The following is a 17,592-nucleotide window of genomic DNA, read 5'->3' as shown; positions in this document are numbered from 1 at the left end:
CAGCTTAGCCCCAAACCGAAAATAACTAGTAAACTCCCATCATCCCACACCTCTTCATCAGAAAACTGTCTGGTATTGTTTTGATTGAGAGACCCCTTGTGTCAGGAGTTACATAATGTGTGTTTAACGTCACATAAACACAGAAACAGCAGGACGTTTTCCCACTGACAGATCCACCAAAAACATTTACTACATACAGTTTATTTAAAAACCTGAAAAAAGCTACACTTCTCCTGTGAGTATGTTTCAGGATCAGCACACGAGACACCCAGCTCACGTGGCCCCCCTCCTCCCTCCTCTTCCTCATTCCTCTCCCATCCATTTAATTTCCTTTAATTAATTCCAGTTTAGTGCCCGATCAGTTCAGTCCTCACATGTCTTGTTTGCAGACAACAATCCACCATTGGACTGCAGCGAAGAAGAGATCTCTAACATGTGTGCCTCGTTTTGGCGTTCTCCAGGGAGAAGGGGGGGGGGGCTTCCTGAGGTTCTGCCTGTCCGGTAGGTGAAGTGGCACAGATGGAAAAGCCATTAGTGGGATGAGTTGAACAGGAGGAGGTGAAAGGACCTCATTCTGTTGCAATTCAGCTCTGATTCACTGAGGCCACCTCTGGGTTTTTACTATTCATTTTCTGTTTTAAAAGGCACATATACCGTAACCGCTTCAAGCTATCATTTTTTAAGTTTGAAAAGCACTCCACTGCGCTGAAACAGCAAAGCATTCTTTCCTAAAACGCCTCAGACAGCTATCATGCAGCATCAAATTAGAAATGGATGTCCAGTATTCACTCTCCTTTGAGCTCTGTTTTGGTCTCCACCAACTTCTGAGAAAACCTCTCTGGCTCTCCAGATGCTATGAATTCAACCTTCCACAGCAGCCTGTTGCTGATTTTGCCCGTCTCCTGTCTGGTGCTGAGCAGGAAGCCCATAATGGTTCATATATGTTTTATATATTGTTTACTGACAGCTGCCTGCTGTGTCTGGAAATGAGGCAGAAACAAAACAGAGACTGAAACAAAACAGCCAATGGAGCTCAGAATCAAAACAATGAGCTGAGATAAAAAAGCTGTGTAGATAGTCGGCTAAAGCTGGGAGAAAGTGGAAGATCGATGTGCTGGTGATTTGATTCATTGTTAAAAGTGCATTGCTACACGTGGTTTGATAAAAGCATTGATTAGTTCAGCTTTATATTCAAAGGGAGCCACATAAAACTCCACAGAGCTGAGGTTTGAGTTCTGAGCAACAGAAATGACAGATACTCAGCAGCAATCAGGAGATGGCAGGTTAAAGGTCCAGTGTGTAAAATTGGAGGGGGGGGGGGCATGACATCGTTCAGATTCTAGATTGCAGCGCTCACTCACTCGCTCTCACTCATCCCTCCCGTCGGCAAAGTGACGGTGGCCTCCGAGGACAAAAAAACTTGTTTACCACTGCTGGGACGACTGGGAGTATTTCAGGAGCATGGAGCGATGAGGTGAAGATCTAAACCATTTTACAATATGTCCGCTGTTTCCTACTCCATCTTTCATTCTGCCTTCCTCTTCGTTGGTTTATTTATGAGCGTGAAACTTGCGAAACGTGCTCTCTGGCTGGCTGGATTTACCATTCGGGCTGCCGTACAAACATGGCGGACACTCTCTAAAGCAAGACCCTTGCTATGTATATATAAAAGAACAATTATAAGGCTATGAAAACCAAACAAATTTTATTTTATAGTGATTATACATTATTCATGGGTAGTATATTCAGATTTTGCCAATAAACCTTGCCAATTATTACATACTTGACCTTTAAGAATATGAGAATAATTAACACTGATTGCTGCTCATGAAAATCACACACTCGCGGGTTTCAGCATTTGGACTTTGCTGACAGAAAAACACTCTGTCAGACTTCTGGCTGGGATTTAATGGCAGTTTTTCCAAAGACCACACGGGACATAAATATAAAGAAAAGTGCAGCTGGGCAACAAGCTATGAATCACATCAGAGCAGTGGAGTCACCACTATTTTTAAAAGGTTGTTACACAGTGATGTCATCTTTAATTAAAGACTAGAAACGACGTGATGGATCAATCACTTGCTGTTTAATTGAAGAACCTACATAATAACCATCCTGTTATTCTCTCCATGAAAAACCACCGTCTATATAACGTTTCTATTAAAAGCAGAGCAGGACTATTTATGAATGTTCCCATAATTAATGATGGGAGTTTTGTAGAATAACTTGCATGTCAAGTCAACTCCTTTTAACTAAACAGATGAGTCTGGATGAGTCATGTTGTAATCTTGAATAATGTTACCAGGGTTTACGGGGGGATGCAGGATAACAGCTGACTCAATTTCCTTAAAATTCCCATGATTCTCTTAAGGGGGGGAAATGTGTTCGAATTGTCCAACTGCTTTTTATTTCTTCCCACAACAGTTGAGCTGTTTGCCTCTCTCCCTAAGTTTGACCCTTCCTCCACCCTTCCCCTGTGCCATAGCTGGACTCACCATCAAGCACTTAACAGAACGGCAAATCTTGATCGGCACCATCAAACAATCCTTACATTTTTTTCCTCCCTGCGCACGAGAGCATGTTCAAGGACTGGGATCACTGCCCTCTCTGTATTTTAAGCTGGTTCACTTCAATGGATCTAACCTCAGAGTTCTTTTGACACGTTGCCAAACAGTGAAGAACCATGGAATAATGGTTTCCACAAGGGTTCACAGCATACTGCTGAGGACTGAGCCCAACTGGACACTGCAGTGACTCACCATCACCTCTTGGGGTTCAAAGTGGTGTAATAAGCAGCACATAGGACGGTGAGTGAGTTAGCATGCTAACCTAAAGGGAAACTATGCAAGTTTGGTCGCTTTTCCTCTGTTTTGCTAACCCTCCTCTCGGCCATGTCCATTTGTTTTCAACATAACTGGCGAGAAAGCAACCCATGGAGCAGTGGATGGCGTTACATATCATATTCGATGTTACAATGTGTATATTTGTCTGTAATAAACAAGAGATTACAGGTTACGGGGCGCGTTTATGTCTCGGTGCCTCAGAGAATAGAGCTGGGACACCGGGTCGGAGGCTCTGATCTGGCAAGGTTGGTTTTCAGCCAAGAGACGCTAGGTGGAAGACAGAGAGCCTCCATTCTCCCTGTTTAACCATCAAAATTGCTCCTTAGTTAAAATAAATGTGGCAGCTATACCTCAGCAGCACATCACCAAACACTTGTTCTTTCACATTCGGTTGACACTAAGTTATTTTTTGAAGGTTTTCAGATAAAATCAAACATCTGACCCCACTGTCTTTTCTTTTTCATTTGCTTTGTAATAAAACCAGTGGACAAATGATATCTGACCTGCTAAAACAGTTGACATAAATCATCTAAGCATGTTTACAGAAAATACCAAATAACCTTGCAAGTAATAGCCTCCATAAGCTGCTGGTCATGCTAGACCATGTAAGACTGTTCACCCCTATGTGCACATAACTGATCAAAGGACAAAGTGTTATTCCTCCTTTTAGAGCAACAAACTCACTTTAAAGTGTGGAAGCTCTAATAATCACAGGATATTAAGGTTTTAAAGGGAAGATGAGACTTTCAGAATATTCATTCCTCCCCTTCTAAACTGGCCATGATGCCTTCAGAGCACAATCTCACTGTAATGCACGGGACCAAATTGCTCCATATTGCATTAACCGAAACAAGCCCTGCACAGTATTTTGTAATTGGGCAAATGGAAACAATCCTCTTGCCCAGATTCACATTCAAAGAAAGATTCAGCAGCAAGAATATTATTAAACGCTTCACATTCTTCTGAGTCATTATGCATGTTTTTCTCTCTGGTGAAAGGGTAGGTTCAGATCAGGACCCTGTTTCTTCTACCTTTTTCTAGAGTTTTTAAATTATTGTTTTTAATTTATTGTCTATTGTTGCTGTATTTTTGCACCTGGGATTGCGACCAATTTCATTGTGCTTGCGCAATGACAACAATAAAGTCTATCTATCTTACTAAATAAGCCTTTTTTCACAGTTCTCCTGCTGTTGTTCTGCAACACTCGGACAGGTTCCCTCGAAGGGAAGTCTCAGAAGGGAGTGAGGGGGGGGGGGGGGGCAGCCAGAGACCAAAGGTGCATCAATCATCAGGAGCCCTTGTCATTTCTTTCCCTTTTCTCACAGGTCACTCTGAACACAACCCACAGCTCAGCATCGTGTGTTTTCAGGCACTACTGTAGGCCTATAGGACATGGGCCCTCTACAGTAAAGACATCGCTCGCCAGAAAAAACAAAGTGCATGCAGCTTAGGAACATATGGTTCCAATAGAGGGCTTCAACAACTCTCTCTTCTCAGCCAGCAGAAATCACCTCACATCCGCAGCAGAGTAAGAAACTGGGTTCACATACAGTGTGGTATTTAGTTACAAACCGTTTTCTGAGAATTTTCGTGAGCACCACAGCCGCTCTCGGCTCCGTCTGTTGTTCTCAGCACTTTTTTACAAGTCCCCGTCTTAAAGAACACATCTAACATCCCGTCTTTCTCGAGAGACGGTGATTATTCCAGCAGCTGCGACACAAATTGAGGATGATGTTGTTTTTGCACAGTGTTTACAGAATGCAGAGAGTGTTGTGTGTCGCAGTGTGCATTTCCGATTAAACCAGCCTTTGTTAACAAACCGAAAACAGATGCGCCACAAAGTTGTGACGAACCCTGAGCTGAAGTACCACTCACGAAGACAATGATTGGATGCAAGTGAACTGCTTTTATATGAAGTCAAAGCTGAAGCAATTGGAAATTAAAGTCACACTTGGGAGCGACTGCGGTGTTCGTGGCTCTGTGCGGTGGCACGGCTGCTCTCCTTGTGTGTTTCAAATTAAAAGCATTCTTATCCTGTTGATAGCAAAGTAAATCATAAATGTTTGAGGAGACAAAGTTTACAGTGTGACAAACCCAACTAAATAGACAACAGCCGCTTAATTCAAAAATGAAGCTACACAGCTGCACTGCCTGTGCTGCATCTCAATGGTCTTCACCATCAGACAGAGGCCAAACTAACAACAACAAAAAACAAACCTGAGCAGACATGGCTGTTACTAATGCATTGACTTGTGTACTGTTTGCTAAAATGCCTGTGGTTCAGCATAAAGAGCAGTTTGGACAATTGCTGTACAGCCACAGTGCAAACACATATAGATGATCTATTTTTAACTGAATCAAATCATGTGTTTAAAAAAGGATTCTCAGTCACCTTTGTAGTTAAAGCCAGTGATATGTTCCATAATCTTAACATTTACTGTGATCCTTAGAGATCATGTGCATAAGACTCTGTTAGTGCTTTACAATCAAGTAACAAATAAGTTAAAAAAACAAACAAAAAAACAATAGCAAGAAACTACAGTAAAAATAACAAAAACAAAGTATTAGCATGTTCCAAGTCTCCAAATGCCATGTGTTTTTGCAGGTGCTTGGTCATAAACCAAAGTACTGGACAAATTGAAATAAATTTCCACCTGATGATGGCGCAGTATGAAAAGTCTGGGAAATAGTAATGTCTCCACAAAGTTTGGTGTCAGTGTGAGAGAAATATGTAAAATATTTGAGCTGCAGGAATCAGTTGATGAAATGTCAGAAGATCACCAGAGTCATTATGATTTATCCTCCAGGCAACACGGACATCCACACCAAATTTTACTACAATCCACCCAAAAGTTAACAAAACCTTTTTGCTAAAAAGAAAAAAGACAAAAATGTCAAGTATGGTCGAGGATGATGGGGATTTCATTAGCTTTGCAGATATGTGGTTATGAACTAAATTATTGGAGGAATTTAAAGTTTGACCTGTAGGTGAATAAAATGAGGAGGCAGGGGATCATTAAAGTTATGTTAAATCACGGAATTCTTCCTGAACGGAGCGTGAATATTTGTACTCAAATTGTACGAAATCAAAGGCTCTGTACACAGAGAAATACACACAGCCTGTTTCAGACCAGCTGGTCAGGACTTCTGTAACTTTATGATGTCACAACAAAGCAGCAAACCATCTCTTGGCCAGGCCCTTAGGTTCGCCCTCCTGGACCCATTCAGCCTTGCAGGATTAACCCCTTCAGACCCGCATTTTTTTGGCTGAGCAAAAAAAATTTTTTTTTATGTATTCTGACTCCTCTCAAACATAAAAACAAAGTGGAAAAAAAACATTTTTGCTAACTCATGTTTTTAATAGAATTTTTTCATGTCCATTCCAATGGACGCCAGGACTAAAAGGCTGTAAAATGTCAGAAACACTTATGAAAAATAAGGTTGTGTTTTTCCACATAGTAATCAATCAGTTATGACCTAAACATCTGGAACTGGATGTTTGCATGGTTTTGAGTTTGTGTGCAGTTCTAAACATAGACAGACTTCCTACAGGATAATGTCAGGGTGGCTGTCCACTAGCTGAATTCAGTAGAATAGCGTGATGCAGCAGGACGAGCCTAAACATTGAAGTAAATCTACAACCTAGATAATCTAGAGTAGCTTCAAAAAAAGAAAATCCACCTTTGGGAATGGCCCAGTCAGAGCCCAGACCTGAATCCAATAGGTATGCTATGGAATGACCTCCATTCACACCAGACATCCTAAGAACATGGCTGAGCTGAAGCAGTTCTGTAAGGACCAATGGTGTTGTGCAGTTCTGATCTGCAGCTACAGGAAACGTTTGCTTGAGGTTTTTGCTGCCAAAGGAGGTTCAACCATGTATTAAATCCAAGGGTTCACTTACTTCTTCCACCTGCACTGTGAATGTTTATTGGACATGTTCAATGAAGACATGAAATATTATAATTGTGTGGAATTAGGTTAAGCACATCGTGTTTGTTTATACTTGTGACTTAGATGTAGATCGGATCACATTGAATGGCTAATTAATGCAGAAAACTAAGAAATTCCATATTTTTTCTTGCCACTGTATACAGTATATTGTTTGATGTCTTCATAGGGTCTATGGGATGATCCTCATCAATTGGAGCATTCTAAAAAGGACATGCCCATGATTGTAGTGAATGGCCTGTGACGCCACTTGATTTCTTCCTTCCTTGCTACTGTCATCTCCTCCTGTCCTCCTCTTTCACTATACTGTCTGTCTCCTCTATCTCAATCTCATCTGCCACATAAGTTATTCTGGCATGCATGTACTGTAACCTCTCCACTGTCCCTCTCTGAATCTAATAACAAAACAATCACATTTGAACTCATTTTATGTATTCTCACTCTCGAATACTTATCCATTCCATTTAGATAAGACATTAAATTGATGAAAACCACATACTAAGAATTAAAAACTGTCTTAATTTCTAAACTTAGGCCTACCACCTATCTCACTCCTGGTAACATCCTCCTCATTGCCTGAATTCAAGGAGTCAAGTTCAGATTTACGAGACGTTTAAGGGAGTCTTTGACACTCATTATGATGATTATGAGAACACTATGAACAAAAAATATATATTAAAAATGTTATAATCATGAATAAATAAACTGTTACACCATGCTTTACCTATGAAAAGCTTACAGGTATTTTGTTTCTTTATATACTGACACTAAGCATTTGAGTGTTGGCTTACCTCGCCTAACTCCTGATGTCCACTGCAATGGACATTGGACTTTGAAAAAATCCTACAAATTAATGATATGATATTTGTTTAAAATAACTTCAAATATTATGACTTGTAACAGTTAAAAGTATACTGACAGCAAATTGCTTTGGCCAGCATGAACATAAATTTATATTTTTGACTGAAAATGGGCGCTTCCTCCTCCCTCTCTGCAGTCGGTCCACCATGCTTGTCTTGTCCGATGTCTGTCACTCTCTCAGAGTGTGCTCAAAGTCATAACATGATTGTGGTTGGATAATCAGGACCCAATCAGTAACTAGCATTGCTGACATCATTGAATTACAGAGTATTTATTTGTTTAGAGACAGAAATATGTCATGTCCATTCCAATGGACGCAGGGTCTGAAGGGGTTAAAGGGATAGTTCAACATTTTGGCAAACTGGCTCATTGCCATAATCCCTATAGTCATAGCAGTAGGTTTGTTACCTTTAATTGTCGGTACAAGCTATTTTTAGAACGGTGGAGCAGAGCGGCGAGCTGCTCAGAGCTACGCTATGGAGGCTAATGGAATTTCTTGGTTTCCCTCATCAAACTCATCAAATACACAATCCAACAACTCCAAAACACTTTCGTGGACAAGTTGTGACCTGCACATTCACCACGCTATGAGATAATACTGGAACGTTACGAAACGGAGCCGTTTTGGTAAATAATGAGGCTGCTTGCTGAAAAACTGTCCCTGAACGCAACGCGCATCAGCGGTTTTGCATGAATTTCCCTCTAAAACAACTCTGTCTTGTAACGTTCTGTTATTGTCTCATAGCGTGGTGAATGTGCAGGTCACAACTTGTCCACCAGAGCGTTGTGGAGTTGTTGGATTGTGTATTTGATGAGTTTGATGAGGGAAACCAGGAAATCCATTAGCCTCCGTAGCGTAGCTCTGAGCAGCTCACGGCTCTGCTCCGCCGCTCTAAAAATAGCTTACACTGACAAATAAAGTTAACGAACCTACTGCTATGACTATAGGGATTATGGCAATGGGCCAATTTGCTAAAATGTTGAACTATCCCTTTACGTTTTACCTGACACCTGCTTTATTTTACTGTATATGATCACTTACTACAGTCAGCCAATCAGAAGAGAGGCTCAGAGCCTCCTGTGATCTGATTGGCTCACCAACATGCCTTTCAGAGAGAAGACTGAGAGAAGAGTTGTAAAACTACACCGAGATGATGTATGGTACTTAAAACCACAAGTATGTCAATGGACCAAAACTTCAAATCAAACACAGGAAAAGAGTAAAAAATGACCTTTAAGAATTTCTATTAGAACTTTACCATGATTAATCAAAGGAATTACTTCTCTGTCTGAAAGAAGCTTAGATCTTGAAATTCATATTAACGAACCAAAAGCAAACTTTGCCCTGTGTGAACTCCTCCATTCACGCTGGTGTCAGATGAGGACTTAATTTTAGAATCTCCAGAGGCTAAACATCCGCCTTCTGTGTGGGAATGTGATGCCTCTGGGTGCAGACTTTTACGTCGCCGCAGAAACATCTTCCAACTAGTATGTGTGAAAAATAATTAAACAGTTAAAACCATTTTAAGATGGTGACACAAGGGACGGCCGTGTACCATTCCAAGTTCACAGTGCGAACGTGCTGGAGGGCTGACACGGTGATTTATGGCACCCTACCACGACATGATTGGAGGTTTACACCGAGGAAAGTGGAAGATTTGACCTTAAGGCCGCAGAGGGAAAAAATGACTTCAGAGAGGAAAATGGGAGCTGTAAACTCTGCTTGTGGGGACTTCATGGCTGCTTGTAATACTATTACTTGTGTGTGTGTGTGTGTGTGTGTGTGTGTGTGTGTGTGTGTGTGTGTGTGTGTGTGTGTGTGTGTGTGTGTGTGTGTGTGAGAGAGAGAGAGAGAGAGAGAGAGAGAGAGAGAGAGAGAGAGCAGTAGATAAAGAGAATGGAGAGGAAAAAGAAGGCAGTGGAGGAACAGGAATAAAGAAAGATATTTGCTATATCTCTGCCAGTTCAAACACAACCCACCACAGCAGATTTGTCAGGACAGGACAGGACAGCAGATTAACATAGGTGAACTGAGCAAGGCAGCATGGGAAATGGCCTCCAGGCGTCTGTTATCAAGATCATCTTCCAAGATTACTTCCAGATTATTCACAATCACAACGATCTGTGAAAAATGAGCACATTTCTTACTTTGAGGACCAAGAGGAGGCTTTGCTCTGGTCTCTATTTATTCAAATAGTTTTGTGTTAACCTCACAAGTAAGTCATTACTGTTTAGTGAACTAAATACCTGTGGTACTGATGCACTGGCCCTAACTTTAGAATTAGCACTGGGCCCTGCTGCCCTACAAAGGCAAAGTGCAGCATCTGTAAAAATGCCAAACTGAGAAAAACAGCTTTTTGTGTTTTTCATTGTCAGGTTTAAGCATCAAATTGTGAATAACTGCCAAATCTATAATTGATTAGATAAAGGTGGACTGAATTAAATGTATTTTGTAGTTTGTCTTTCTGACCAATTTTGACCGTTTTATGGCAGATGCTGCACTTTTGCCTTGGTTTTGGTGCAGATACTGCACTTTGGCTTGATATTAGCTACATATACGGCACTTTGCCTTGGTTTCACAGTGTTTTTTTGGATGCACAGCAAAATAAAAAGCCCAATAACTCTGGAAATTTTAGCAGTACCAATATCAAATTCGACCAAGTTGAAGAGAATATGCCACACTTTTGATTGGTCAAAAAAAAAATTAAAAATGCAGATACTGCAGTTTGCCTTTGTCTCCCTGTGTGGGTTCTCTTCAGGTTCCTTAGCTTCCTCCAACAGTCCAAAGACTGACACACTAGGCTGACTGGAGATTCTAAACTGCCCGTAGGTGTGAAAGTCAGCATGTGAGGTTGCTTGTTTCTATACGCCGGCTCTTTGACAGACTGGTGACCCGTCTAGGGCGTACCCCAGCCTCGCTTTATGCCAGCTGGGGTTGGCTCCAGCTCACCTCGCCCCCATACACCCATGACTTCCACAGATAAGCAGATGGATGAAAGAAAGAAAGCAGGACTGAAATGTGATTTTCCGACATTACCATCAGCCATCGCCCCAGGAGCACTGTCCTTTACTGCCATAGTTTTGATTGCTGTTCATTTTAGTTAGACAGTGTCACCTTCAAAGTATTAAATGACTAGAATGTCTCAGGGCTCCAAACACCACAAAGTCCAAACAGTCCAACACACATCTGTCAAATGGTACAAAGTCATAAATCTCCACACCATTTATATGTCTGACTTTTTTATATCAAGATCCAAGATCCAGATTGGCCAGTGAGTGACATCTGAAAAAAACCTGACAAGAGGCCCTGACCAAAATTCTGTCAAATAAAGTTATCATTTAACAACAAAAAAGAGAAAACAAACAGCCGTACAGACCTCTGTCGGTGCAGGACATCAGCCTGTCCCTACAGGGCCTGATGTCAAAAATCTCCAAGCAGGTCAATGAGGTAAACAAGCATGTGCCTTTTAAAAAGTGGACTTTTGTTGCCATCTCTTTACCTGCACTGGTACCCAGCTCTGAGCAGTGATTGATCAGATTACTGCAGCAGTGTGTGTGTGTGTCTGTGTGTGTGGTAGATAACCTCCTTTCTCTCCTCCCTCAATCTTGCAAACTACTAAAGTCAGGGAGACTGTGCTGCGCCGTAATTGCACATAGAGTTGCACATAAAATGAGGCCCCCAGTGCAACATGAGGCCCAGCGCACCGTTAGTGTTGTGTGTTTAGGGAGGATGGGCTCTGAAGACTGACCATTACAATCACTTTAAAGGGGAACTATGTAAGTCTGGTCGCTTTTCCTCTGTGTTGCTAACCCTCCTCCTGGCCATGTGCATTTGTTTTCAACAAAGCCAGTAAGAAAGCAATCAATGGAGTGGTTGATAATGTTATATATCATACACGTGTTACAATGTGTATATTTGTGTAGTCTTATCTGTCAAAAACAAGAGATTACAGGTTACGGGGCACATTTGTGATGCTGTGGCGCCGAGACGAGAGCTGGGACACCGGGTCGGTGGCTCTGATCTCACAAGGTTGGTTTTCAGCCAAGAGACGCTAGGTGGAAGGCAGAAAGCCTCCATTCTCCCTGGAACAAGTAACAAGTCAATTATTTAACCATCACTATTGCTCTGAAGCTGTTTAATTAAGGTACATAGTTCCTCGTTAAGTCCAGTATCCTCCTTTCCTGTTTTGAAAGACCAACAGCCAGTAGGGAGCCTCCAACATTACACTAGTTGTGTAACTGCATCATCACAACTGAGAGGCTGGAACCAGGTGATATCTGTTATTTTTGTTGACAATTTGCCCCAGAAAGTGACTTGTACAGGTTCCACAATGGTTCTTTATATATAGTTCAACATGTCTTTACAAAGTATTATCACCCATTTCTACACACTGACTTATAAATAAGGATATTTGCACCAGAATTGGCTCCAGCCTTTACTATTCTCAGTCCAAATCCCATCTTCCCTAGGTTCCTACGCTGTTGAAAGACATGTACTGTATATATTCTCCTTTGTGCAGCCAGTGTCCATTTGAACAGCTATTTCCCTAAATGGCTCAGAATATTCCTCCTTCACAGGCTTCTCCTCAGAAGTTCCTCAGTGCCTACTTACGAAAAATCAGGCTGAGAACTCTGACTGCATCACTGTTCACCTAATTTAATAAATGAGGCCTGTTGGACCGCTCTGGAAATGGTCACTGCCAAACATCACATTTCTTAAAACCCCAGAATTTCTTACTGTTGAAGTCGGTTTGCAATGGAATGTGATGCATTTGCGTGTGTTCGCAGGTCAGACCTCAAAAAACTCTGCAGCACAAACTGAAATGCCGAGGCGAGGCAGCAGACTTCCTCAAGCCACGGCAGGGGGAGGAGTGTATAAATAAACGCTGGAGAGATGCCGCGCTAAATATTCCAGCGAACACTGGGTGTCAACCTGCATTGTTTACTGTCCAGCTGACTGAGACTCTGTTCTAAATATGGAGCCACTGGAATCCGTGCAAACCCATGAAACTTCCCCCGGCCACATGAGAACGGATTCATAGAAGAAGATGATTGTTTTCTTCCAAGTTCCAAGCTGGTTAGAAAAAAAAAAAAAAAAAAGGCTCAAAATGCAACACCTCGTCTTTTATTTCAACAATGTGAGAAGACAGAGGGGAGCCTGAGCACACGCAAAGGCCAAAGGTCAGCGACACGTCCATGCAAAGGCTTCACGTTTCACAGCCCAGCTCTTAGCTCACTCTCTGGGTATTTCCTTTGTGGGTGAATATGCTGAGGCTGCCATCACCTGAGAAAGCAGCGGTGCTCCTCAGCACTCCAAAAAACCTACTAATCATCCCAGACCACAAAACCCCCAGCGACATGTCGTCATGGCGGCCATTACACACCAGAATGTGCCCGAGTGAGTCACCAGATTACCACTTCCAGATGATAGAGACACACTGGCTGTGTGTGGCGGCAGCGACCGACCGGTTGGCTGTGTTTTACATGCACGGAGATCACGTGCCGTATAGAAGTGAGTGGAAAAGCTGAGTCTGATTTTTTTCTTTTTTTTTCTTTTTTTCAGCTGCCATCCCAGCTTGACTCCAGACGTCTAGACCTCTGCAGACATGCTCTCCTGAGAATCACAATCTTTACCCTTTTGTCTCTCCAAAGCTCTGAGCAGGAAGTCACAGCTTTAAAGGGAAATTCCATTAAAATCGAACACATCAAGGTCTGTTTACATGGGTTTGGGGAGTACCGCTGCATTTGTCAAGAAACTTTCTGGAAGTGGACTACTGTGAGAATGAAAAGAAAATCTGGGGGTTGTAGAGACAGGAAGTGAGTTTACCAGACCTCTGCAGTCCGCTCCTAGTCTCTGATTGAAGCCAGAGGTTGGAGGCTACGTTAGCTGCTACAAACAACAAACCCAGATCTCCAACAAGGAGTCAGCAGTAGAGCTGCATCGTTGTTTTCACAAAGAAGAGTGTGTGAAATAAAAAAAAAAGATGGTCAGACTTTGGAATAGTCAGTATCAAGCACTGTTCTCCAAAAGCACCGTGGAGCAGAATTACCATTCACTTACAGTCATGACTCTGTAACTACATGATTAATTCTGATCCAACATTTGCTCCCTTTTACAGGGTTTCCACTACATGCATTTTTTTGTGGCGGCCACGACTAAATTATTGCCTCCACTGCTTCAGTATTGGGGCAGACGCACAATAATCTACCAGTTACTATTACTGTACTTTGCACCCTTTTACCACTACACAGTTACAGCTCTCCTCGGCCTGGCTCGACTCAGTTTAAGTCCTTTTCCATCACAGCTGAGTTCTTCATACTACCTCCTCAGTGTGGGCGGCGGGGTCGTCATATCACAGCGGCCATGGTCAATTAACTTGTGTAAGAATAACAAATATCTCCGTACAGATCAGTGGTCGCTGTTTCTGTTTTGTTTTTTTAATTACCGTGTTTGATTCTCGTGTCAGACGTTGCGCTAGAAAAGCCCCCCCCCCAAAAAATCAATAAAAAATAAAAAATTTGAGCCGAGTCGTGCTAGTGGAAAAGGGCCATAAAGAATACCGCCGCCACTCCTTAAAGGTATAATGTGTAGGAATGACCCCCATCTAGCGGTGCGGTTGCGTATCTGAACCAAGGGGCCAGTTGTCGGTCTGAGAAGTGAAGCTCACTTCCGCGTTCAGAAAACTGCAATCCCCTCGGCTGTCGCTGGGGGCTGGCTCCAGAAGGGAGCAACTCCAATTGAGCCCCATGTTAAAATAGCCGACTTTACAGCTTAAAAAAACATATTTACAGCCTGGTACATTTCATTTTGGTCTCAACCGATAGTTTCTACCCCCGCACACACTCTGAGGGGGGTGAATTTTTTTAAAACTCTGCCGTTTAACTGTTATTAGGTTTAAAATTCTGGCCAATTAGGGCGCGGAAACGTTGAGTGACAGGTCCGGAGACCGCTGCTTCGAGGCCAGTGGGCGGGTTCTCGGCCGGCTAACAGCCACACCTCTCCAAATATGGCAAGTCAAATCCAACATGGACGTCACGGGTGCTACGTCCATTCTTTTTACAGTCTATGATCTGAACGTATTCTTGATTGTTGCATTCACGTGAAATCGGGCAGACGTCAGACAGACAACAGACGCTGCATCTAACAGGATAAACAAGCGTCTATGTAAACAAGTGGTCCGCCAGCACGAGGCAAAACAATACAGGCGTGACAATAAGTTGTCATGGTGATGTCGTATTGTTTACCTGACCCACGTTTTACCGTCTTTCTCTCGTGGAGTAAAATGACATCCGGTTGGTTTGCCGACAGCCGTCTGCCTGACTGCACCTGAATGCAACACCAGTGCCTCCGTCCTTCCCCACACTACACAGTGGTGACAGTCGCCTACTTATGTATTTGTAACAACTTGTAACAACTCATTCTAAGGTACGGGAAAGCTTTCATTTGTATGCGGGTGTGACTCGACTTCAGTGAAATACGTATAATGAAAGCAATATTTGATTTTTGCTAATAAGAAGCCAAATAAGTTACTGGGGCTTTGAAAAAAATCCTAGTGGAAACACTGCTTTTAGCTCAGTTTTTGGTCCCTACCATCTGTCTCTGCTGCTTCTCAATGCTCCATTAAGTTCACCAGCTGGTTTCTAAGGCGTTATCCACTCTTGTTTTGCAAACAGAGTTTTTCCCTCCTCCATTTCCAAAATATTCACACAAAAAAATCTGTCTGCATGTAAAAACAAAAACACTGTGCATTGCACAATTTTAAAAACACATATCCAATCATAGTGAACCTGAATTAGCATACTTCTGGTCTGAGCTTTGTTTACTACAGCCATGACTGCCCGTCATACTTTCTGTTGTAAGAGTGGTGTGAGAAACCCCTTTAGGGGCCGTTCAGATGTAGTGTCTTTTATGTGCACAAATCCATGATTTTCAATATAGACGTGTGTCAAGAGCTCTCACAACCCAAGGCAACGCCATAGCGATGCACACTTGCGCGTGCAAAATGCATGCAGCAAGCACACCACCTGCCATATGATAAGAATGAATGAGCTCCACAGTCCTGCTTGTAGCAACATGCTACCCTGCTCTCAAAGTATCTGGTTTTGGCCATTTTCTTTTACATGTGGATACGGTCTAACTGAAAACATGTACCAGCTGTGTCTGAAAGTGATGCTCAGAGGACGGAGACTAAAGTGACGGCTGAACAATGAGCTGAAACTGACAATAACACTCCAGCAAGTCAGGTTCAGGTGATAAGCAACACCTTTCACAGCACATGCATGGGTTTCCATTCACCTAGTGTAATGCATGGTTCAAGTTTAGGAATAAAAGAAGCTTCATAAAATAAATTAAAATGAGAAAAGTTTAAAATAAAGTCACAAAAAAAGATTCTACACTTGGCTTCGGTAGAAAGTAAATGATTCAATTAATAAAATGTACTATAGGTGCAATGGAATCATTACTCAAGGAGAAGAAAAGTAGCAGCTGAAATGGAGTGTAACCTTCCTCACATGGAGATATGAATCATGGATAACTTCTGTTTCCAGCATTGTTCTTGCATGTTTGAGGTTTCACTCTTTTCATTGTGACATCTTGTTGCAGTTAATACCAGCTGCTTATCTTGACAAAACAACTGCTGTTATTCACACAGCAGTACTGGCTGGACACCAGCTATACAGTATGCCATATGATAAAGAGGTGTGATACATGTCAATGGAAATCCACTGTATCTACTGTGGCATTGTTTTCATATTTCCAGCAGATATGATACCTCTGCAGCCAGAGGTAGTATACGTCTGACAAGCTCTGGGACAGGGCGAACCATAACAATCCCTAAATCATACCAGCAGCTTTTGGAAAAGCAGAGAAAAGCTCTATTGAGCTGTCCGCACATGTTTTGAGGGCATTTTGAAAAAAAAAAAAGGCGATATTAGTTTTTAAACTCTCCCAAGAAGCAGAGGAGTGGGTCACACAGGCAGAGGCACACAGTTAGCTCCGCTGTGCAGTTTGCTCATAACGTTGGAATGTGGATTCATGAGGCCTGCTCAGTGAGCAGAAAGATAACACTCTGCTTTTGGTGGCTCTTAAAGGTCCGTCCGCTCCAGACAGCTCTGACAGTTATGAGTGCAACACCTAATAATTACCATTAACTTCACTTTCGCTGACACACTTTCACTGCAGGCTATTCAGAAAGGAGCATTAGTGAAACACAGTCGGGATGGGTTATTGACTTTAGGTGCACGGAGCTGTTTCCATCCACACAGATTTATTACTTAAAGGGATATGGTGAGCACTACTAAGGCTGTGAAGAGGATGCTGTCTGTCACTCTGATAGTAAAACTCCAGTGATGCCATCAAGGTTTTCTCAGCCAGAACTTCCAGCTGATAAAGGTTTTTAGAAAGTGTTGAAACTGGCGTGGGAATTGCATGCAAGAAGGTCCAAAACTATCAAGTTGCAACATGGGTAATGCAGCGCTCCAGTTTTGGAGCCAGGGTCTTAAAGTCGGGATATCTCAGCCTCTGCTGCTTTATTTTAGCTGATTTATGTACATCTACATTTTACTGGAAGGCCTCACAACTACCTCATTACATGTACCGCTTAAAGAATAAGCTCTGTTTACAAAGTTCAAGACTTAAATACTACTACTACTACTATTAAATACTACTATTACTACTACTACTACTTTAATACAAACTGTAAGTTTTCCCATCATGGACCAACTGGGACAATGGAGGTCAAACAGAAAGCTACCTGGATTGAATTGTAAATATCCAGCAAAAAGAGAGCATGAAAGCAAATATGAAGGATGGATGGATGGATGGATGGATGGATGGATGGATGGATGGATGGATGGATGGATGGATGGATGGATGGATGGATGGATGGATGGATGGATGGATGGATGGATGGATGGATGGATGGATGGATGGATGGAT

General features: G+C 42.3%; 1 protein-coding gene across 1 annotated transcript in view; it reads right to left on the bottom strand.

The window, feature by feature from the left end:
• loxl2b (lysyl oxidase-like 2b) overlaps nucleotides 1–17,592 on the bottom strand; it is a 64,949-nt gene that overhangs the window by 43,840 nt on the left and 3,517 nt on the right. The gene's annotated exons all lie outside the window — the stretch shown is intronic.

The sequence above is a fragment of the Trachurus japonicus genome, chromosome 9, assembly GCF_045865225.1.
Source record: "Trachurus japonicus isolate A0001 chromosome 9, Traja_1.0".
NCBI lineage: Eukaryota > Metazoa > Chordata > Actinopteri > Carangiformes > Carangidae > Trachurus > Trachurus japonicus.
The sequence above is the reverse complement of the archived record's forward strand: the minus strand, read 5'-3'. Positions and strand labels throughout refer to the sequence as shown.